The sequence below is a fragment of the Mustela lutreola genome, chromosome 4 (assembly GCF_030435805.1).
Source record: "Mustela lutreola isolate mMusLut2 chromosome 4, mMusLut2.pri, whole genome shotgun sequence".
NCBI classification, from domain to species: Eukaryota; Metazoa; Chordata; class Mammalia; order Carnivora; family Mustelidae; genus Mustela; species Mustela lutreola.
In genome coordinates, this window is record NC_081293.1 from 64,693,954 (window position 1) to 64,719,185 (window position 25,232).

At 39.5% G+C, this 25,232-nt stretch overlaps 1 protein-coding gene and 1 long non-coding RNA gene across 2 annotated transcripts in view; one reads left to right on the plus strand and one right to left on the minus strand.

Moving 5' to 3' along the window:
* The window catches only part of ANK3 (ankyrin 3), a 675,561-nt gene that overhangs the window by 60,966 nt on the left and 589,363 nt on the right, over positions 1 to 25,232 (plus strand). The window lies entirely within an intron of this gene.
* LOC131828937 (uncharacterized) lies at positions 2,190 to 16,159 on the minus strand. The gene is made up of 3 exons (XR_009352617.1): positions 15,863 to 16,159; positions 11,701 to 11,760; positions 2,190 to 2,503 (listed from the first exon to the last, which is right to left on the minus strand). It is a non-coding gene; the product is annotated as an uncharacterized LOC131828937 (long non-coding RNA).

Here is a 25,232-nt window from a genome sequence, read left to right on the forward strand (position 1 = left end):
TGCTGGATAGCTTTTTTCCAGAATTTTTCAAGAAACCATTAATAGAATGGCTTCTTTCTTTTGTTTTTCACAAATTCCCAGATGTTCAGCTGTGTATATATTAAAACAAATACTAGAAACCCAATACATGCTTGGATCCCAATGGGTGTTTTTTCTGAAATACTGTCCTTTCCACTGTGGCAATGCGTTGGCATCAAGAATACAATTCAAGGGGCGCCTGGGTGGCTCAGTAGGTTAAGCCGCTGCCTTCGGCTTAGGTCATGATCTCAGGGTCCTGGGATGGAGTCCCGCATCGGGCTCTCTGCTCAGCAGGGAGCCTGCTTCCCTCTCTCTCTCTCTGCCTGCCTCTCTGCCTACTTGTGATCTCTGTCTGTCAAATAAATAAATAAAATCTTAAAAAAAAAAAAAAAGAATGCAATTCAAGTCGCAAAGAATTTGTTCAACCAATGTTTAATGAGCACCTGCTATGTGCCAGGCACCACGTTGGTATTGAGGACACAAAGAAAGATCAGCATGTTTTGATTCTGTTGAGGTTCCTCAGGCTTGATGAGGAGCATGTTTTAGGTTCTCAAGGAATGCTTTATGAAAAGAATTGCATTTTGGTATTTTTGTTGTTTTATGCTGTTTCCAGTAGTTAAAAAAGAGAAAACAATACTACCCCTATTTCTTGAAATCATAGTAACAATATAAAATAAATTCTGTTTTGTAGTATCCAGCAATCCTCAGAGCAGGAACTTTCTTTTCATTTTATTGATTAGAAGATAGAGGCTTGGCGCTCAGGTATCTTGCACAGACTTAATCTGAGCACCTGACCAGGAGTCATTCTAATCGGCTCCTGAGTCATCCTAATTAGCATTCTTACTCTTTCCTTCTGGATGAGAAATACTTTCCATGTTCCTATTTTGTAAGATGGTCCCATAAAAATTTATCATTGATTCTGTGGTTATTTTAAGGCTTATTCTTTTTTGAGTGAATTGCATTTTGGATAGAAAAGTAATTTAAATTCCTCATATTTTACTCCTCTTAGATATTTTTAATCAACATTTGGCTTCTGTGGACTTGAAAATATTTCAGCTCCATTTCAGAATTATTACTTTGTGATGAAATTGAGCATTTTCATTATGGCATGAAGCACATATCTCTGCAATGCCTTTTAGAAGTATTTTATAGGTACCTTATTCAACAGAGGTCATTGTTGGAATTTTGAATTTTATGCTTTTAAATGGGTCCCAAGTAAATGATTTTTTAGATTTCAGGTCTTTCTGAATTCATGAGCATTCTGCTAACTATTTTGGCCTACAGCATTTTCTTTTAAGCTAATTTATTCTGGTTTCTCTCTGTGCTCTGAGACTTTAAATGGCTAACTTTGCATGAAACAAGCTTACACTAGGACCATCTGGTGTATCAAGGTGACCGATTCTCAACTCATTTGATTAAATGTTTCTTTCTCGAATGTTCTCTGATATATATATATATATATATACATATACATATACATACACATACACACACACACACACATACATAAATACTTTAATCTGGATGTCTCGGATTGTATTTTAGATTTAAGACAGGGTCATTGTCTCTTAGTGTTTGGCTCCCTGTTTCACAGAACGTGATGACAACTGTCATTTCAGGCACAATTATAGAATCAAGCATAATAAAGCCTCTTCTGTATTTTGCCCTGACTTGCCAGCATTAGTACATGAAATTTGATGTTAAACTCTTCTTGTTTATTAATCCCAAACATCAAGATTAGAATTTCTTGGAAGCACTGGATTGGATTTTAGGCTGAGTTAGCCTCAGGGTTTGAGCTGCCTCCTGTGCCCTCTTCTGCTTTCCTCCCTGACAGCACATTGGGAAGCTGTGTGGGTGGGGAAACTTTAGGCTGCACTTAACGTTGGTTCATTGGTTCGCAGCACAGACTGCCCTTTGGCCTTGTGAGCTGGGCAGGATGCAGTAGGGGAAGACCACTACCTTAAAAGGCAGATGACCCCAGATGCATCTGGTTCTGAGCCAGCTCTTTAATCTCTCTTTATTTCCTTATTCTTATTAGTACCATCCACCCTGTTCTACCTCCCTGCATATTGTTGCAAGGATAAAAAAGACGTGATTTACGGAGGCTTTATATAGTCAGACCCCAATACAAAAATAATTTTTTTGTGTTAATTTGGAGAAATGAGTTAAAATGTCACCTAGTTAAGATGAAAGAATTAAAGTAATTTATGTTAAAAAGTATCTTTATAATTTCAAAGCGTTTTTACATATAGGTCACATTTGCACATTTTATACCATTGTGAAGTAGGAGGAGATGCTGGTATTATCAGCTCTATTCTGGTAATGAGGAGACTGAAGTCCAGGGCCAGGAGATGCAAGGTTAAGATCCTAGGGCTTCTCTACGATTCAGGACCACTGTCCCAGTCTGCTCTCTCTTCATGGTCCTGAATATAGGTGGAAGAAAGTCCTGGCTTGCTGGTTTCATGTCACCTCCTTTTTGCTAGTCCTGTGAATAGGTGAAGGTAGAGCTGGTTGGGTTGAAGCAACATACAAGGGGCCCAGGGACCAATAGCTTCAAACCCGGGGCCATTGCTGAGGAATCTGTCTCTAACTTCTACCTTTGGCCTTTCTAGAAAATCATGGCCAGTGCTCTTTCCCCATATCATGCTTGTATTAACTTATTGAATCACAATTTTAAACTTCCTGGTAGCCAAGAATATATACATAGGAAGGGCTTATTGGTAACAATCTGATTGGGGGTGGGGGGAGAAAGGGATATATGCTATTTGCATAGCAAACATACTATTTTTACCTGGATTGCTCTTTTATTTGGGTGGGGGGCTTGCTGAGGGGAGTTACTGGAAGGAAGAGGGGACAGGAAGACTTGGTATTACTGTGAACTCTTACATTATTTGATTTGCCTTATTTCCCCAAGTAGATTGTTCTAAAGGATTTTTCAAGGATCTTATATAAGGCATATTTGTATAGCCACGAGGTCTTACACAGGTGTTCTGGAAATATCCGAATGTCTAAATGAATAAAACATTGGAGAAAGTCCTGGAATATTCTAATAGTTTATCTTAAGGGCTAGTTTAGTCGTGGATTGTACTCTAAATATGTTCATCTATTCAACAAATATTTGGTGAGCACTGGTGGTGTGCTAGACACTGTTTTAGAGACAGAATTATGTAGTGAACAAAACAGATTCTTATTCTCTTAGGAGCTTGCTTTTATGTTTTAGTGTAAAAAATAAAAACATTTGGAAGGAGTTAATTGGTAAAGGTGTTTATTCTAATTACAGCTTGCTTGAGGAAATTGTCAGTACAGTTTATATATTTACCTTAATGACTTGGAGTACATTTTATGACATGGCAACAATAATGAATGTGTATGAAAGTGTCTAAATGTATTTACCAGTAAATTTGAATGTTAGGATTTGGTTCTGGGGCGCATACAGCTTTTACATTTTCAGCTCTCTGTGGAATTTTGTGGCAGAAAGATTAATAAAAGATTCATCGTGTTCTTCTATGGTTCCCCAGATTATCCATTTATCTTTTAGTGCGTAACAAATACACTCATGAGATATGAATGAAGCACGCTGTAATTGAACTTTATATCTCAATGTGTGACTGGGACAGTTGAAAACATTGTTGCATTCCTTCTCCTTGCAGGGCAATCCCACAATTAAATTTGGCTACCGTGTCATCAATTTTTTCAATCTTTTATTTTTTTCTTGATTTTTCTCAAACTCAAGAGGCCAATGAAAAAGGAAGTAAAAAGTTTTCCTTATTTGTTTATAATTCATATTCTTTTAGGAGTTGATATAGATGGTATAACTGATTTCATCCAGAAATTTCACTGGATTGATTTAGGAAAATCTGTTCAGCCTTGGTTCTTGCTCTCGACAGCATGTATGGTACAGCACTTTAGAGCTGAGACTGGGACCAGATGACCTGGTTCAATTCCCAGTCTGGCTTTGTTTGGGGAATAAAAGAGCCCACTGGTGTTACAGTCAGCTCAAAAAACTAAAGAAGTAATAATGCTTTTGTAGCCTAGCTAAGCCAGATGGAAGGTGAGGGTGCCAAGGGGCTCCCTGCAGCTAGCGGGGCATCATTCCCATCGATGCTGTTTGGGATGTCTTATCTTCAGCTACACCTGGAAACTGCCATTCATCTGGGACATGGTTCTTTTAAATTTGCAAGGCTACATATAGTGAGCAGGTCATTACTGTGCTGGGAGTTCAGAATCCAAAGCTAAGAGACAAAGGGAGATAAAATAAGAGAAAAACTAGTGGAATCTCCCTGGTATCAGCTGGTTATCCATAAGCCAAGGTGTAGGACAGACAGGTGAAAGCAATGAAGCTCTTGTAGGGCCAGGAAAAAGAAAGCAATTAGAAGAGCAAATGATTAGGTCCTTCTAAACTGTATCTTTGTGTGCAGTGCCATTTATGGACTGGGGAGACTCCCTTAAGAGCATTATTTTGGTAGAAGGAAACAGGAATGCCTAGAAATCATGGTAGTTTTATTTCTGGCCCTTGTTCTTTCCCCTTCTAGGAACTACCTGTAGTTTTATGATTAAGATTTTTAGAAATGTAGTTATAGGGGCACCTGGGTGGCTCAGTGGGTTAAGCCTCTGCCTTCGGCTCAGGTCATGATCTCAGGGTCCTGGGATGGAACCCCGCATCAGGCTCTCTGCTCAGCAGGGAGCCTGCTTCCTCCTCTCTCTCTCTCTCTGCCTGCCTCTCTGCCTACTTGTGACCTCTGTCTGTCAAATAAATAAATAAAATCTTAAAAAAAAAAGAAATGTAGATATACTATTTCAGTAATATTTTCTTACATATTTATGTTATTTGACAGGTGAAAATAAAACTGTTACCTTGACACTGGTTACAGTCCCATTGCAACAATCATTTCCCAGAAAAAACCAACTTCCCCTTCTCTGCTCCCCCCGCAACCCACCCCTGTTACTTCTCCTTTCATAGTCCATCCTTCACCTTGCCACCAGTCCTCTATCTGATTAGTTTATTTTCTTTTTCAATTGGCTTTCTTGGTAGTTCCCTATTTTCTACAGAGCAAAGCCTGAACTCCTTGGTCTGCTTTCCAAGTTGGTTAGTTGTGGAGTGTGTGTGTATGTTTGTGTGTGTGTGTGTTTGTGTTTGTATGTAATGTTACACTACTCTAAAGTTTTTGCTCCTATTCTTGAAGGTTTTAAGGAGAATGACATGAGAGGCAGTTTGAATTCATAGGAAAGAATAAAGCGTGCCAAAAATGGCAAATATGTAGATAAACACAAACATGATTACTGTTAGGATAGTAATCATCACCAGACAGGTGTTTTAGGTAGTTTACTATAAGCGTGCCAGTCTGAGGGGGAGATGTTGCTAGTTGATGCCTCCTTGCATCCCAGAACAGGGCCATATGCAGATTGGTTTTGCAGTGAGCATTTGATATACTCATAAAGAGATGTGTGTATGCAAGAAAGGTTTTTGTGCCTATGTGTGGTAGGAGCTTCAGTATGTAAGAAAGCATATGAGAGGATCCTTGTTCTAAAGCAGCTCAAAGCCAAGTATGCAGATAACTAATCATCTAATCAGAAAAACAGATGCCAGAGGAGGGGCATATACCAGGAGTTCCAGGAGTCCTGAAGGAGAAATATACCAACGTATATATCCACCTACCTGCTTTTCTATCCATATAACAAAAGTAATCTTCAGTATGACTAAGTTTTAAGAACAGGCAGATCACTGATTAAGTTAATAAAGTAGAAGCAAATCCTAATAGTTTAACAGAGAGAAGATTTGGGGATATTTATCTCTTATTTGCTGCAAAGTCTCTTGGACACATGCCCATTATCATTTTTTTCCTCACTCCCTGCCTCCTTTTAAATATTTATTTTTTATTTTTGAGAAAGAGAGAGAGAGAGTGAGAGAGAAAGATAGCACAAGAGGGAGGGGCAGAGAGAGAAGGAGAGAGAATGTAAGCTGACTCGGCTCTGACCATAGAACCTGACATGGGGCTTGATCCCACGACCCTGAAATCAAAACCTAAGCCCAAACCAAGAGTCTGCGCTTAACTGGCTGAGCCGTCCAGGTCCCCCCGACGCCCACCCCGACCCCTTTCTAAGCTTTTTTTTTTTTTTTTTTTTTAATAACTCTTAATTTGACTTTGTGTCCAGTCAGCCCATTATTTTTTCCTGCTCTTAATTTCCCCCCAGTAATTTTATACTTATGACAATGTACCTGAAAGCAGTCCCCATTCACTTAAATGGTTATCATATCATTTTATATTTATGATAAACTAAGGGCATACTCTTTTTTGTTAAAGGTGTTTGAACTATTTTATATATGCAGGCATTTTGTAAGGGACAGATAGCTATCATGTACTTTTGAGGTTTATTTATTTATTTTTAAAGGCTTATTTATTTATCTTGGAGGTGCTGAGGGAGAGAGATTCCTGAAGCAGACTCCCTGCTTAGCACAGGCCTTGATCCCCAGGACCCCGAGATCATGATCTAAGCTAAAACCAAGAGTTGGCCACTTAACCCACTGGGCCACCCTTGAGTTTTAAACTTGTACAACTGCCAACAACTTCTAAGAGACATAGGTGTGATGTGGTCACATAAACCCTCTTGCAGATAACAATGATAAGAACAGAGTAAAGTGATAATTAAAAATTAGGACTATAGTTATTTAAAGATGCTGGGAAGTATCACAGAGCAGTCAAAAAAGTCTAGAGGGAAATTTAATCTAAAAAGATTGAGTGGAATTGTGAATTTGTAACTTTCTGACCCAATAGCCTTTTTCTTGATATACCTTCCAATGGCAAACTGCAGCATTACTGACTAAAGGTAGCAGGGATCAGAGATTAGGTCTGGAAAAGCATGTGGACATTGAAAGATGAAATGCTGGCAGCAGCAAAACCACAGGAAGTGTATATAGGTAACTGCACACCTGTCTGAGAAGTTCGAGGGAGCCTGGTTAAAGGGGTCCCTTAGAAACAGGGGGATATGAGAGAGACAATTACCTATCAGTAAGAATAGGGAGGGTCAGAATAGCACTCAGCTGTCTTAATCAAATTGATATTTATAGAACATTATATATGACAACTATAGCATACTCATTATTTTCAAGTGCATATAGAATCTTCTCCAAGATAGACTGTATACAGGGCCATCAAACAAGTTTCAATAGATTTCAAGAGATTGAAAATTTACAGAATATGTTTTCTGACTACAATGGAATTAAATTCAAAATCAACAACCACAAAACATCCAGGAAAGCCCTAAATCTTTAGAAGTTAAATATCTTGCTGCTAAACAATCATGAGTCAAGAAATCAGAAAGAAATTTAGAATAATTTTGAATGATAAGATACAGTGTATCAAAATTAGAAGAAAATAAATTGTGGAGGGCACAGCTATGGTAGGTATATTTATAGCTTTAAATGTTCATATTAGAAAACAAAAAAAAGTCTAAAGTAATTGATCAAAGCTCACACCTTTGCACTTTAGTAAACTATAAAAGGAAGTAAAAAAATTAAACCCAAAGAAATAAGTTAAGAAAAAAAGACAAAGGAAAATCAGTGAAACCAAAGGCAAAACACGAGTCATGTTGATAAACTTCTACTCAGACTGAATAAAAAAAAGACAGAGTCTATAAAAAAGCTACTAGAAGTAAGAAACAAGTTTATCAAAGTTGCAGGATACAAGAACAGTGTACAAAATTAAGAGTATTTCCATATATAAACAATTAACTATTAGAAAATGAAGTAAAACTATAATTCTGTTTATATCAGTTTCCAAAACCATGAAACACTAAACTGTGCACAAGACCTATAAATGCAAAGTACAAAACCATTGCTGAGAGAAGTAGAAGAACACTTAAATGACTGTAGAGGTATATCGTATCCGTGAATTGGAAGACTGAGGTTTTTTTTTTTTTTTTTAATGATTTTATTTATTTATTTGACAGAGAGAGAGAGATCACAAGTAGGCAGAGAAGCAGGCAGAGAGGGGGAAACAGGCTCCCTGCTGTGCAGAGAGCCTGATGTGGGACTCCATCCCAGGACCCTGAGATCATGACTTGAGCCAAAGGCAGAGGCTTAACCCACTCAGCCACCCAGGCGTCCCAGAAGACCAAGTTTTATCCTTAAATTGGTCTGTAGTTTTGGCATAGTGCTGCAAAATTCCAACCTATGAAAGCCAAAGCAGTTTGAAATAGAAGAGAAATACTGCAGGAGTTATATTACCCAATTACTATAAAACTATTAATCAAGGCATGGTGGTACTGGAGAAAGGATGTCATATGGATCAGTGGACTAGTAATACAATCCAGAAAAAATGTTTATTGGATATATAATTATCAATATACATAATATCAATTTTCAACAAGAATGGTTAAGGTAATATAAGGGGGAAAGACAGGTCTTTTCGTCTTTTCAAGAAATACTGCTGGAACAAGTGCAAATCTACATGGAAAAAAGTTACATTTGCTGTAACCTTATACTATACTAAAACATTAACTTAAAATGAGTTGTGACCCTAAATATCAAAGCTAAAGCTATAAGATTTTTTAGAAGAAGAATGGAAAATTCTTTGTGACCCTGGGAAAGGCAAAGATTTCTTAGGACACAAAAAATCATGATCGTAAGAGAATATAATTCAGAAAGAGACTATTATCAAAATAAAAAATTTTGTTCTTTGAGGGGCACCTGGGTGGCTCAGTGGGTTAAGCCGCTGCCTTCTGCTCAGGTCATGATCCCAGGGTCCTGGGATCGAGTCCCACATCGGGATCTCTGCTCAGCAGGGAGCCTGCTTCCTTCTCTCTCTGCCTGCCTCTCCATCTACTTGTGATTTCTCTCTGTCAAATAAATAAATAAATAAAATCTTTAAAAAAAAAAAAAAAAAAAAAAAAAAAATTTTGTTCTTTGAAAGATATTAAAAAGATAATTTATAGAAATTTATGTTTGACGAAGGACTTGTGTCTGGAATATATAAAGAATTCCTGGAAGTCAAAAATAACAATCCAAATAATCTAATAAAAGTGGCAGAAAAACCCTAAAATATGTGCTTCACAAGTAAAAATATATGAGTGGGCAATAGGATATGGAAAGATACTGAACACGAGTGATCTGGGAAAATGGAAGCCTGTAGAGATCTTCATCTGGGGAAATGGCCAGGCTCTGCCTCCTCTCTGTTCTCTAGAGCCCCACCCAACCTTCCTGTACTCTAGTTTCTGAGATCTTGGATTTTTGATCCCGCCCTTGCTTTGACTTCTTGATAATCCCTGGCTCAAAGCCCTGACACCGGGGCCTGTTGGGACCAACAGTGTAGATTGTTGAACATTTTTACTGGAAGAGAATAACCCCTCAGGCAAAAACATGGAATCGAACTGGTGCCTTGGCTTTTCATAAAGAATTCCAGAGCTAGTCTAATACTTCCTAATTGTTATTCTTTATACCGTCATGCTTTCACTTAGTGCCTCTGCCTGTTTTCTTTTCCTTTCCTGAAGTTATTTAATCATGTCTCTCTTTTCATTCTGCTTGTGTGCTAGTCTGCAAATTCCCTCAATGCCAGTTCTTCTAGAAAATTTTCCATTTTTTAAAAATAGGAATGAAACAGCTTTCAGTAAATTTAGTCATTTTTTTCTTAATGAGTATTTTATTTTATTTTTAAAAAGATTTTATTTATTTCACAGAGAGATTACAAGTAGGCAGAGAAACAGGCAGAGATAGAGGGGGAAGCAGGCTCCCCACTGAGCAGAGAGCCCGATGTGGGGCTCAATACCAGGACCCCGAGATCATGACTTAACCCCCTGAGCCACCCAGGTGCCCCTTCATGAGTATTATATTTTATAAGATTACATCATCTAGTTTTTAGGCTAGCGGGCTTTTAATTAAGTATATTTTGAATATTTGTTTTCTCATATGTGAGAGGCCAGAATGCTTATATCAGAAGGGACTGTTGGGGCATTTAATTAGCAAACACTTAACATGGTGCCTACCCTTTGCCAGGCACCAACTTGGTACTATTAAAAATAGAACTAATATAACCTTCACAAAAACCCCACAACATAGGTGCACTATCAGATCCCCATTTTACCAGTGAGAAAACAGGCAGAGAGCAGTGAGGAAAGGTGCCAAGGCCAAATAGCTAACAAATAGCAGAGCCGGCCTTTGGAGCCAGAGTCTGGCTCCAAGTTCTCCCTAAGTTGTATTATATAGCAGTACAGCCATATTCATTCACAATGTTAGCGCCAGAATGCCTTAGGAGAAGAACTGCGTTTTACTCAAAAAGTAAATGTATTTCTTGTGTATGTCCTTGATCTGTCAAATTCAGTGTGTTTGTGACTCTCCGTAAAGTTTCAGCCCTTCTATGATAAGCAACTTTAGTACTGACCGAGGTCCTTGCTGAGGTGGTTCACCCATTTCTTTCCCTAGAGTGAGGCGGGCCCCTGTGCCTCCCAGGCAGAGCCCCGCGGAGCTGGGGTTGCTCGCTTCCACGTATAGAGAGCATCTGCTTTCAGGTTGAGAACATTTTCTAAGACTTTGTTGCTTTTGCCATCAACAGTAATAGATAATTTTATTCAAAGCTAGTTTTATACAGATAGATTTTTGTGTTTTTGACCTGGCATGAGAGTGACTTTAAAAACTCCAAAGCTGAGGGACGCCTGGGTGACTCATCTGTTAAGCATCTGCCTTGGGCTCAGCTCATGATCTTAGGGTCCTGGGATCGAGCCCCGTGTTGGGCTCTCCGCTCAGTGGGGAGCCTGCTTCTCCCTCTGCCTCTGCCTGCTGCTCCCCCTGCTTGTTCTCTCTCCCTTTCTTGCTCACTCTCTCTATGACTAAATGACTAAATAAATAAATGAAATCTTAAAAAGAAAGAAAGAAGGAGAGACAACTGAAGCTGAGAGGTGGAGAACAAAGTGGTGTTGAGGTAGGATTGATGAGTACTCTACTGAGGAAGGTCCCTTCATAGCTTCGTTTCTCTCCCCACAGCACCTTCTCCACACTCTGACCCAAGGTTCTGCCTCGACAAAATTCCATTTCTTTCCAGTGCCCCAATAGATGCCAGACAATAGTCATATCTGTGAATATTAAGACTCCAGATGCCTTTGGTCTCCTGTGAACACGTTGTTGATTTTCACAGACGTAGCACCTGCTCTCAGAGAACAGATAGATCTGACTCATCTTTTCCTCGCTGTGCTGGCCAGCATGGGGCTTTACAGCAGTGGTTGGCAAACGTTTCCTTTCAAGGGCCAGGTAGTAAGTATTTAAGGCTTTGTGGGCCATATTACTGTTATAGCCTCCCAACTCTGCGTTGGTCTCTGGAAAGTAGCTATCAGCGGCAAGTGAATGAGCAGGTGCGGCTATGTTTCAACAGAATTTTGCTTACAAAAACAGGGAACTGGCGGGATTTGGCTCCTGTGCCATGGTTTGCCGGTCCCTGCCTTGGGAGCATTGAGCAGTTGTGCCAGTCAGAAGGATAAGCTGCACTGTGGTAACAGAGAACCCCGATACCTCTGTGGCTTTATCCACCAAAGTTAGTTTTCTGCTCATACTTTCTGTCCAGTGGGAATTGGCAGGATGTTCCTGCCTGTTCTAGATACTCAGTCCCCAGGCTACTGGGGGGCTTCAGCTAAACCTGGGCTCCCATGCAGCAAAGGAAGGGGAAGGTGTCAGGTCATAAACTTCCTTAAAGCTTTCACCTTAGCGGAAACACGTCCTGTGGCCAACTTCAAACGAAAAGATGCGATGCCGCTATGAACCTAGAAGGAAGAAAATAGAATATTTTTGAACAGCCCAAGAAATCTTTCATGGAAGATGACCAATAAAACAGGGTGAAACATAAAAATGAGAGATCTGGGATGGGTACCTAGAGCCCTGAGGCACTTGGGGAGGGGTGTGTGTCCTAGAGCTCCACAGATTACAGTTGGAAAGTCTTTGTTTTAAAGAAGATTATCAGGGATGCCTGGGTGGCTCAGTGGGCTAAACCACTGCCTTCGGCTCAGGTCTTGATCCAAGGGTCCTGGGATCGAGTCCCGCATCGGGCTCTCTGCTCAGCGGGGAGCCTGCTTCTCTCTCTGCCTCTGCTGCCTCTCTGCCTGCTTGTGTGTACTCGCTTGCTCTCTCTCTCTGGCAAATAAATAAAAAATCTTAAAAAAATAAAGAAGATTATCAGCCTAAATACTGGGAGAACAAGTTCTAGGTTTCAGAGGTTGTACACCAAAAATACATTGAGCTGAACTGATTTCATAGTAGATATTGTCATTTTTGGAGAATTAAATTTGTTGAATTTTTAAGATTTATTTCTTTTAAAGAGTGAACACACATGAGCAGGGGGATGGGTGGTAGGAGAAAGAGAGAGAGAAAGAATCTCTAGCAGAATCCCCACTGAGCACAGAGCCCAACGAAGGGCTTGATCTCATGACCCTGAGATCATAGCCTGAGCTGAATTCAAGAGTTGGATGCTTAACTGACTGAGCCACCCAAAGTGCCTCAGTTTGTTGAACTTTTATATTAATTCTTAACCTTGGTTCTTCGTCTTAAGAGACTTAGGTTGTTATGCGAAACACTATTAGTATAAAAATATTGATACTATCTATGCTTTAATAGGTTAAATGATCACTATGATAAACCAATTACATTGTTAAAAGAACTGTAGAGACAGTGTACTTTTAAAATTATTTTTAAGATTTTTAAGTTTTTCTTTAATCTTTCCCCAGCTTTATTGAGGTATAATAGGTATATAAAGTGCACATAATTAATTTATACAGTTTGGTGAATTTGGGTACATGTATACACTCCTGTTAACTTCACCATAATCCATGTAATAAACATATCCATCACCTGCAAAGGTTTCCCTGAATGCTTGGTTGGTTTTCTTTTTCTTTGTTTGAGCATGAATCTAGCTTATTAATAAATTTTGAAGTGCACAAGACCTTATTGTTAACTGTAAGCAGTATACTGTTCAGCAATTTTCTGAAAGTATAACTTCCCACTTGTATAACTTTTTGTACTTTTTAATTTAGGTATTAGGTGTTGATGGTAATATGGGTGGTATTTTGATGGTGGGGCTCACCAATGACTTGCTCTATGCTCCCCCTTCTTGTGGAGTTTCTGCGACAGCATAGGCCAGAAAAATGGCAATCTGAGAAGCAAAGTGTCATCTTTAATAACTAGGAGACTGTGTCCGAGGAGCTTGAATCTGTGTCTTGGGACTGACAGAGGTAGGTGGTTCTGCACAGAAAGTTAGCCAGGAATGTCCAGTTCTTAAGAAGAACATTGAATCCCATTACATTCCCTGATGTATAGAACAAGGGAAAGAGACATGGGAACATGGCTTTTTACCTTCTTAAGGTACACTGACCCTCCTGGTTATAATTGCTTGGGGCTCTGGCCAATAAGATTAGCAAATTCTCCAGGGTTGGGGAAAGCAGGAGCAGGCAATGCTCAGGTATATTTGGATTGGGGAAAGGGGCAGGAGTACCTCCACTGCCCCCCCCTTGCAAAAACTTAATATTTTTTAGATTTATTTATTTGATACAGAGAGAGGGAAGATGAACAGCGGGAGGGGGCGGGGAGAGGAATAGTGAGAGACAGACTCCCCACTGAGCACGAAGCCTGACACAGGGCTTGATCCCAGGACCCCAAGATTACAACTTGAGCCGAAGGCAGATGCCTAACCAACTGAGCCACCTGGGCAATTTTTGAGAAACTTTTCCCCAAAGGCAACGTTATTTTTTTCTTTCTTTAAAATTTCTAAAACCAGTTTTCAGTTGAATCGGGAAAGGTTTTCCTTTATTCTCTGATATATAGTGAGCTTGACATAGTTTTATCACATCATTTGTTTCTTTGTGCAACTTATCATTATTAGGACTAGTAAAGATATCATTTTTCTTCCTTTTTTAAAAGAACCATTAGTATTTAATTTTTTATTGAGATATAAATGACATATGTTATATTGGTTTCAGGTGTACAACAAGATGATTGAACATCTGTATTACCTATAACAAAATGATCACTACAGTAAGTCCAGCCAGCATCTGTCCCCATATATAGTTACGGAATTTTTTCCTTCTCATGAGATCTTTTCAGATCTCTTCTCTCAACAACTCTTTTATTTATTTATTTATTTATTTATTTATTTATTTGACAGAGAGAGAGAGAGATCACAAGTAGGCATAGAGGCAGGCAGAGAGAGAGAGGAGGAAGCAGGCTCCCTGCTGAGCAGAGTGCCCAATGCAGGACTCGATCCCAGGACCCTGAGATCATGACCTGAGCCGAAGGCAGCGGCTTAACCCACTGAGCCACCCAGGTGCCCTCTTCTCTCAGCAACTCTTAAATAGGCAGTGAAATATTATTAACTGGGGTGCCTGGGTGGCTCAGTTGGTTAAGTGGCTGCCTTCGGCTCAGATCCTGATCCCAGCGTCCTGGGATTGAGTCCCACATCGGGCTCCTTGCTCGGCAGGGAGCCTGCTTCTCCCTCTGACTCTGCCTGCCACTCTGTCTGCGTGTGCTTGCTCTCCCTCTCTCTCTCTCTGACAAATAAATAAATAAAATCTTAAAAAAAAAAAGAGAGAAATATTATTAACTGCGGTCCCCATGCTGTATGTTACTTCCACATGACTTACTTGATCACTGCAAGTCTGTATCATTTGACTCCCCTATGCATTTTACATCCCTCCCTCCACCTCCGGCAGCCACCCGTCTGTTCTTTGTCTCTATGAGCTTAGCATTAAAAAGAATTGTTTTTTATTTATGTTTTATTTTATTTTTTTATTCCACTATAGTTCACATACAGTGTTATATTAGCTTCTGGTGGACAATACAATGTATGGACAGCACGTCTCATACATCACTCAATGCTCATCAAGATAAATGTACTCTTAGTTCCCTTCACCTATTCATGCATCCCCCACCCACCTCCCCTCTGGACCGTTAGTTTGCACTTTACAATTAAGAGTCTGTTTTTTGGTTTGTCTTTTTCGTTCTTTGTTCATTTGTTTTGTTTCTTAATTTCACATATGAGTGAAATCATATGGTATTTTTCCTCTGACTGACGTATTTCAGTTAGCACTATACTCTAGATCGATCCATGGTATTGCAAATGGCAAGATTTCATTCTTTTTAATAGCTGAAGAAAAATATATGGCTATTGTAAGCAATGCTGCCGTGAAAATGGGGGTGCAGATATCTTTTCGAGTTGGTGTTTCCTTTTTCTTTGGATAAATACCCAGTAGTGAAATTGCTGGATGACAGGAGGAGCTGTTAGTATTTTAAGTTCACTCCTTGGAAAATCATTATGACCATGGTAAGCTGTTGCCCCTGTTTCTCATCCAAACAGAATAATAAAACCTGGGAATTAGAAACTGCATTTGTGGGGCACCTGGGTGGCTCAGTGAGTTAAACAAGCCTCTGCCTTCGGCTCAGGTCATGATCTCAGGGTCCTGGGATTGAGCCCCATGTCGGACTTTCTGCTCTGCAGGGAGTCTCCTTCCCCTCCTCTCTCTGTCAAATAAATAAATAAAATTTTTAAATAAGAAAAAGAAACTGCATTTGAGAAATTTTAAGATAAAAATTTTGATTTAATTTTGAAAAACTTAGTTTTGTTTTAAACTTCAGCTTTCCTTACTGCCTTTAACTGAATAATGTGAAATACTTTCCAAAAGGGAAATATTGTACGTAGCATCTATGAAACTTTTAAATTATGAAATAATTTTGCAAAGGACCAATTAGTGTTCCCCAGGTGGAAGCATCATGAGAGATCCAGCACTGACGCTGAGAGAGGACATTACTGTGTGTCTTGAAATGACAGTGAATCTGAATCAGCACTGACCCTCTGCATTTCCCTCATAGCCCTGCACTCACCATGTTCTGTCGGCTTCTTTTCCGGAAGTTTGCTTGTGGTTTATCAACGCTTTGTGTCCCCTTGCCAACCTCTTAACTCGAGGCCTAATAATCTAATTGTTGGAAGCATAGCTAAGTGACAGTGCTTTTTAGCGACATCGCTGTTGTAACGGACTCTTCTTGACTTCTTTTTTTCGTGATTCTTTCCAAGCCTGGACTTTCAGTTCTCAGCTGAGTTAAGTCCTTTTTAGACTCTGGATAGGGCGATCCGCCTTTCCAGTTTGCCTGGGACCCAGGGGTTTCCTGGTATGTGGGACTTGCTACACCCTGGAAAGTCCCTGGCGAATGGGGACTGGTTGCTTTTTCCAGCCTTTTCAAAGTCTACAGGGTGCATTCCGTAAAACTTCATCACAAGGCAGGGTTTCTTTTCTTTTTTGTTTTTCCGTTTCTGTTTTCAAATACTGTGAATTTGGAAACTTATTGAAGTTGAGCTTTTTTTTTTTTTTTAAAGTGAGCTTCTTTAATAACGTCTATGTATTTGTATTATGTTTAAATTTTGTTATATGGCGTTTGTCAGTGTCTTACTGCCCCAATAGTGAATGGAGTTGTCTTGTGGTAGACTGAAACTGTCAAAGACAATCTAAAAAATAGCCAGTAGGTGGCAGCATGACATTGTACCTGAAGTAAAGCTGAGCAAAAGATGTATCACAGCTGCACTTTGATGTTATTAAGGCAGAAGGACCTCATATTTCATTTGGAAAACTACATTTTAATCAAGGACAAAATAGCTCTTAAGTGAGTTCTAAGCAAGCAGTTCCTTCCTTGCTTATAACCGGTATCATATCATCTCAGCTGTTCTGTGTTAGTTTTGCCTACCAGACAGCAAGCATCCTGAGGTCAGGAATAACATGCTGTAACTTTTCTCTCTCCTTTCCACAATGTTCAGCACAGAGCTGGGTGTATAATTGCTCAATTTCTTGATCGTGAGGGGTTTAGCTCAGAAATGATTAAAATGTTTTACCGTTATTATATATTCTATTCAAATTTTAGTCCCCCCAAAAGTCCTATGTAGTCTGTGAAGACACATGCATACACGCAACAGAGACAAATATACTTCAGTGACCAGGCTGCGTAATCTAATTTTGTGTTGGAAAGTCTAACAGGCGAGTCATCCATGTTCTGTTTCTACCCTATTTCTCTTCTGCTTGTAGCCAAACTTAATGAAAGTGCTATTTGCTTGCCTTTGTCCACACTTCTCACCACTGGCTCTGCTGTCCTCTTCAGTTTGGCTTTTGTCCTGGTCCCATCACCAACACTGCTTCTGCTCAGGTTACCAGGGATTACCCATGTTGCTAAGCCAAGGGACACGACCTTGCTCTCTGCAGCTTCCTGCACTGGGCTTCCTCTGCTTGCAAGATACCAGTCTCTGTTTTCCTATTTGCCCTTTCTTTCCAGCAGGAACTGCTTAGTAGTCCTTAAATTCCTGTTCTGTCTGAGCTAAATGTTGAAGTTCCTCAGGTCACAGTCATGTCTGATATCTGTCTTTCATGTCCCTCAAAGAATCCCCCAACTTCTCTCCGTCTCAGTGGCTCCCACCCCAGGCAGAGCCACGGGGCCTTTGCACCTGCATCACCTAGGCAGCTCCTAACTGATTTTCTTTTGTCCAGCCAGACTCACTACTACCAATCCCTTCTCCATATTTCTCCAGAAAGAGCTTTCCAAAAGCGATCTCATTTCTCATAGTGAGAACGGTCCCAAAGCTCTTCATTATTCCTCAGGGTAAAGTCTCAAATTCTTTTTTTTTTTAATTTGACAGACAGTGATCACAAGTAGGCAGAGAGGCAGGCGGAGAGAGAGGAAGGGATTCAGGCTCTCTGCTCCCGGGACCCTGGGATCATGACCTGAGCCGAAGGCAAGGGCTTAACCCACTGAGCCACCCAGGCACACTAAAGTCTCAAATTCTTATCACTGCCCTGTATGCTCCAGCTAGGCCTACCCACAAGCCAGTTCTACCTTCATTTTCAGGATGATCTTGAGCCGTTCTCCTTCACTCCAAGCATTCCAGCCACAGTAGGAATTCCCCATGTCTACCTGCCTGCAGACATCTGTGCACCGGCACGCATGCTGGGCCCCCAGCCCCACGTCCTTTAAATGCTTCTCCTTCAAGAACTTCTTCTCTGTCTCTGGAGAGACTATATTAGGTCTTCTTTCTGTGACAGGTTCTCATTTCATGTTGCATTTATTTCAGATCCTTTATTACAGCTCTGTAAATGAAATTTTATGTAATAATGTGTTCCTGTCTTGACTGTAAGCTGTTACTACCCGGTACTCTGTTGTATTCTGATTCGTAACAAAATTCCCGGAACAGGTCGGGCTCATACAAACACAATAAACAGCATTTAATAAATGCCTCAGGAACCTCAGAATCAAACATTCCACCCTTAATTTCTAAAGCTCAGATTTCTAAAGTCATAGATTGTGTATCAGTTTATGAGACCAGTAACTTTGGTAAGAAAATTGTCACTAGAAATTTGTTGAAAATTATTCATGTCAAACTGAACTTTTTAGAATATCTGTGCATTTTTAAGAAGTGGCTTTAGTAGTCCCCCCACCCTTTTTTGGATTAAATATCTCTCTCTCTTTTTACAGAATATACACCACAGGTTTTTCTTTTGTGTGTGTATGTGGTAATTGTAAATGTGGATCATATAAATTAGATGATAAAAGAGGATGTCAAATTCTGGGCATCCAAATAAAAAGCCTCTTATTAGGAAAAATGTACTTTTTTTGTTTTATTTAAGATATATAAGAATTATATATAACCTAACACTTCCAGATGTATTCTAAAATTAAATGAAAAAGGCATTTACTTGTATAAAAACCCCATCATTTTTAAAGTAAATAAAATTTTAGTCCTAATCAACCTTGTAGATCAGAATTACTTCTAAATATATACCTGGGTTTTTGTCTAAATTTGAACACCAAGGAAGAGCAGCAATGACTCATCATTATTATTATTTTTAAACTAAAACCAGCAATAATTCAGGTCTCATTGTCTAAATTAAGTTCCTTAGATAGCTTTTCTTATTGATTCTAAAATTGTCGGAATAATAGGTATTGAATATTTTCCTGCTACACAACTCACAATTACACATTTTTGTAAGATGCATAATCTATTCCTTGATCTAATCTAGGAGAAGAGGGAGGGGATGGGGAAAGAGGATCACTGTGTGGCTGGAGGAGAATTACTTACCAAGAAGTGTGTAAGCCAATTTTATAAACCAAGCGGCAAATGCTTCAGAGCCCTGTTCTGATGATTTGACTCCTAAATCAAGTTGCTACATTGTTTTTTCCAGGAGAGAAATGTGGTACATCTAAAGATAATTATTCCTTCATTTGGTTCAGAGTAATTTCAAACCTGGTTTTTATTTAGTAGCATGTTTATTTACTTAGAAATCTGTATAACATGGGGGAAAAATATTTATGGCTCCATCGTGGAAATTAAAAAAAAAAGTTTCATGCTATATGTAATTAACAAATGAATTATTTATTTATTTAAAGATTTTTATTTTAGAGAGCAGGTGGAGCCAGGGGAGAGGGAAAATCTCAAGCCCACTCCCCTGAGTGCAGAGTTGATGTGGGGCTCAATCTCACGACCCTGAGACGTGATCTGAGTCAAAATCAAGAGTTGCACATTTAACCATTTGAGCCACCCAGGTGCCCCATAGGCTGAAATAACATTTAGAAGAATCTACCTTGTGTGTTTATTGGTTTTGGTAGATGCCATGTTCTCATGTTCAGTGATATAATGTACATCCTAGAGGTAGTTTATTTTCTCTGGGAGCTTCTTTTAAGAGACTGGCCATGCCTGATAATCCAGTGCCCGCATAATGGGCATGAACAAAACCAAGAAAAGAAAAGTCATCTTACAATTCATTACTCTTTTCAAAAGAGTTGAAGTAGCTCTTTGCATTATTTTGTATTAGGGTTCTTTTGGTTTCCTCTGTTAAAAACCACACTCAAATTAGCTTAAGGAGAAAATGGAAAAGACTTGGCTCTATAACTGAAAGTCCAGGAGGGCATGTGTTTAGGTACAACTGCAGACAGGGGCACAAATTGTATCCTCACAGCTGCTTCTATCTCTTTGATACTCAGCACAACTTTCTTCTTGATCGGCCTTTGTCCTGGGAAGGCATTCTCCATGAAAGGCAAAGATGCTTTTGTTGGTCCAGGTTTACCAGGCCCTCAGACAGGGAGGAAGATCTTCCAGCCAACACATTCCTGAATAAGGAGGCTGATGAACTCTGTTGGCTCATTTTCCATTTGTGGATTCATTACCTGGTCTAGGGGTATGGGGTCACACTGTTTATCTGGCAGAGGTCTGGGTCTTCACACTGAAGAGCTCTACTGTGTAAGAGGGGTTGGATCCTAGAAGGAAAGCAGATCAAGGAAGAATTGAGGGACAAAAGCAGGACGGAGCCAGGACACCATTTTTGTTAAAATGTCGTATGTGCTTGTTGAAGAAGATTCTGGAAATACAGAAAAGTATAAAGAAGAAGGAAAACACCTGACCTCTAATCTCACCATCTGAAGAAAAATATTTTGAGTGTGTATTAATTATGTAGTTGGATTTCCTGTGTTTCTGTCCAGTTCTGCCAGGTTTTGCCATCGTGTGTTTTGAACCTTTGTTATTGGATGCATACTCATTGTGGACCACTATATCTCCTTGATGCACTGCCTCCTTATTATAAAGTGACTGTCTTTATGCATGGTAATATTCCTTGTTCTGAAGTCTACTTACAGTTACAAATACAGTGCCTCTAGCTTTTTTTCTCTTTCTTGGTTAGTGTTTCTGTGATCTTTCTTCATTGTTTTGCTTTTAACCTGTGCCCATAAATTTCAAGTGGATCTCTCATAGATGACATATACTGGAATCTTCTATTTTTATCCAACTTGACAATCCCCACTTTATAACTGGAATGTTAAATGATTTATTTTAAATATATGGATATGATTTGGTTTACATCTATTATTTGGCTGTGTACTATTTGACACATATATTCTTTTTTTAATAATTTTTTTATTGTTAGTCACCATATAGTGTATCATTAGTTTTTGATGTAGCATTCCATGATTCATTGTTTGTGTATAACACCCAGTGCCCCCATGCAATCCATGCCCTCCTTAATACCCATCACTGGCTCACCCATCCCCCCCATCCTGGTCCCCTCTTAAAAGCCTTCAGTTTGTTTCCTGGAGGGCATAGTCTCTCATGGTTCATCTCCCCTCTGATTTCCTCATTTCATTTTTTCCTTCCTTCTCTTAATGTCCTCCGTGCAATGCCTTCTGTTCCACAAAGAAATGAAACCGTATCATTGTCTTTCTCTGTTTGACTTATTTCACTCAGCATAATCTCCTCCAGTCCCATCCATGTTGATACAGAAGTTGGGTATTCATCCCTTCTGATGGCTGAGTAATACTCCATTGTATATGTAGACCACACCTTCTTTATCCATTCATCTGTTGAAGGGCATCTTGGCTCTTACCACAGTTTGGCTGTTGTCGCATTTCTGCTATGAACATTGGGGTGCATATGGCCCTTTTTTTCACTACATTTGTATCTTTGGGGTAAATACCCAGTAGTGCAATTACTGGGTCAGAGGGTGACTGTATTTTTAATATCTTGAGGAACCTCCATAGGGTTGCTCTTTCTCCACAACCTCTCCAACATTTGTTGTTTCTTGTCTTGTTAATTTTTGACCCATATATTCTTATAATTTTTTCTTTTCCTTTTTTTTAGGAGAATAATTGAGTATTTTTAAAAATTGATTTTTATATCATTTATTAGCTTGTTAGAAATACCTCTTTTTTTTGTTTTACCTTATTTTATTGATTTCATTTTAGTAATTATAATCTGGGGATTATAATGTGTACATTTACTATATCATAGTAAATCTTCAAATAATAATATATTACCAGTATAAAAAACTTAGCAACCATGTACTTCCATGTATTTCTTCCAGTTTTTGGTGCTGTTATCATACATTTAAGTTCTGCATATGTTTTAAACTCCATAGTCTATTATTCTTTTGTTGTTGTTGTTGTTAAATGGCCACTTTTATTTATTTATTTTTAAAGCCCTATTATTTATTTATTTATTTATTTAAAAAGATTTTATTTATTTATTTGACAGAGAGAGAGATCACAAGGAGGCAGAGAGTCAGGCAGAGAGAGGGGGGGGGAAGCAGGCTCCCTGCTGAGCAGAGAGCCCGATGCAGGGCTTGATCCCAGGACCCTGAGATCGTGACCTGATTAGGCCGAAGGCAGCGGCCTAATCCACTGAGCCACCCAGGTGCCCCGGATACTTTTATTTTAAACACAGATGAAGGGGCGCCTGGGTGGCTCAGTGGGTTAAAGCCTCTGCCTTCAGCTCAGGTCATGATCTCAGGGTCCTGGGATAGAGCCCCGCATCGGGCTCTCTGCTCGGCAGGGAGCCTGCCTCCCTCTCTCTCTGCCTGTCTCTCTGCCTGTTTGTGATTTCTGTCTGTCAAATCAAAAAACAAAAAACAAAAAACAAACCAAAAAAAACCCTTTAAACACAGATGAAAATATTTAGGACCCCCTCCCCCACCGCCCCATTTACCATTGTGGGTGTTCTTCATTCCTTTGATTCAATCCAAATTTCCATGTTTTAGTATGATAAATTTTTAGCCTTACTTTTTTTGTGGGGTTGGGTGGGAGAGTAGGGTCTAAAATATCTTTATTTATCTTCAATTTTGAAAGATATTTTTTCTGGATATAGAATCCGCTGACAGTGTTCTTCCATCATAACTTCAAAGACAACATTCTACTGTCTTCTGTTGCTTAGTTTCTGGTAAGAGGTCTGCTGCCACTCTTATTTTTGTGTCTCTGCATTTACTATGTCTCCTTACCTCTGGTTGCTTTCAGAATTTTCTCTTTATTACTTGATCACTAATTTGATTACGATGTATCTTTGTTGGGTTTTTATGTGTTTTTTTTTTGAGATTCCTGGAGCTTCTAAAATCTATACGCTTATAGTTTTCAACAAATTTGGAAACTCTTCAGTCATCATTTCTTCAGATATGTTTGAACTTCTACCCTTTTCCTAAGACTCCAATTGCATATATGATAGGCTACTTACTACAGTAGTACCAGTCACTGATGCTCTGTTCACTTTTTCAATCTTTTTTTTTTTTTTTTTTAAGATTTATTTATTTGACAGAGAGAAATCACAAGTAGACAGAGAGGCAGCCAGAGAGAGAGAGAGAGGGAAGCAGGCTCCCTGCTGAGCAGAGAGCCCGATGCGGGACTCGATCCCAGGATCCTGAGATCATGACCTGAGCCGAAGGCAGCGGCTTAATCCACTGAGCCACCCAGGCGCCCCTCAATCTTTTTTTCTCTATGCTTTTTTTAGATAATTTCTGTTTTGATTTCCAGGCTCATTGATCTTTTCTTCTGCAATGCCTAATTTGCTGTTAATCTCATCTAGTGTGTGTGTGTATGTGTGTGTGTATATATATATATATATATATATATATTTATTTATTTATTTTGACAGAGATCACAAGTAGGCAAAGAGGCAGGCAGAGAGAGAATGGGAAGCAGGCTCCCCACTGAGCAGAGAGCCTGATGCGATTCCAGGACCTTGAGACCATGACTTGATGTGAAGGCAGAGGCTTTAACCCACTGAGCCACCCAGGCGCCCCTCATCTAGTATATTTTTGACTCTAGAAACCCTCCAGCATATTTTCATCTGTATAAATTTCCTCTGGCCTTTATTTTTCTATTTCTCCCTTTACTATGGTTGTATTTTTCCTGTGCTAATTCCATCATATCTGTCATAATCTGGCTCGGTTTCTACTGATTACTCCCCCTCCTCCCAGTAGTGGTCACTGGTCATATTTTCCTGCTTCTTGGCATGCCTGGTGATTTTTGATTAAATACTGGACATCAAGATTTTCTCATTTTGAGTGCTGCATTTTGTTGTATTCCTTTAGTTTTTGTTCTGTCACATAGTTAAGTAACTTGCAGATCAGTTTAACCTTTTGAGGCTCCTGTTATGCTTTATTAGAATGGGTCCAGAGTAACCTTTATTCTTGGCCTAAGCCCCACTTACTAAGTCCTGGGGACCTTACCTAGTGCCCCGTGGATTGCAGGTTGTTTCCACTCTGGCTGGTAGAATCATGAACTATTCCCAGGTCTGTGTATAGGCTGGGAATTTTTTAGCCTATTGGTTCATTCCTCCACCTCATGGAGTTCCACCCCTTGCCTTGTGGATCTGTACTTGTTAATGATTCAGTGAACCTTGCCGTGTATCTACAGAAGCTTTGTGCAGCTTCTTCCTCTCTTGTATTCAGCCTCACAAATTCTAGCTGGGTGTTTCCTTCACTAAGTCTTCTGTGATGCCTTTGCACTCTTTTTTCCTGTGCTGTGGCCTGAAACTACTCCCAGAGAGTGAGTTGTGGTTATTAGAAGACTGAACTCACTTTTCCTCCTTCACTCAGAGATCATATTTCAGCACGGCCTGTTTTCCAATATCTGAAAGACATTGCTTCATGGGTTTTGTCCACTTTACAGTGGAAAGGAAATTCCTGTAGTTAATCCTTCCAGGGTGGAAGCAGAGATAAAAAAAAATATTGTAGGGACACCTGGGTGGCTCAGACATTGAGCATCTGCCTTCAGCTCAGGTCATGATCCCAGGATCCTGGGATTGAGCCCCATATTGGGCTCCCTGCTCAGCGGGAAGCCTGCTTCTCTCTCTCCCACTCCCCCTGCTTGTGTTCCCTCTCTCACTCTCTCTCTGTGTCAAATAAATAAATAAATAAAATCTTTAAAAACAATTGTATAATTGGATTCATTTTATAAATGCAAATTTTGTTTAATATTATGTCATAAAATTTCCCCCCCATATAGTTATAATGTCCTATTATGCCATCCTGAGGATGATCTCTAATTTATTGAACTCTTTCCCTATTTTAGGATGGTACATTTACTTCCAGTTTTTGATGATTTGAAAGTGGCTATCTTAAACATCCTTGGCTACATCAAAGGCTCTCTTAAACATCCTTGGATATGAATCTTTCTTTATATTCAGTTATGTCTTTGTGATACATATCTTGAAGTGGAAATATTGGGTTGAAGGATTTGCGAGTATTAACACCCTACAAATGTATCACTAGGTGTTTTCTGGAAAGATTGTGTCAAATTCCCATTGGCATTGCATGAGAGTATCATATTGCTAGACCCTTAAGAGCACTACCTGTTTTATTCTTTGTGTGAACACTATTGAATGCAATACAGTGTGAGGTCTGTTGCCGGGAAGCGTTAAGTACAGTTTCTTTCCCTCGAGTGCTCATTGGTGAGTGAGAAA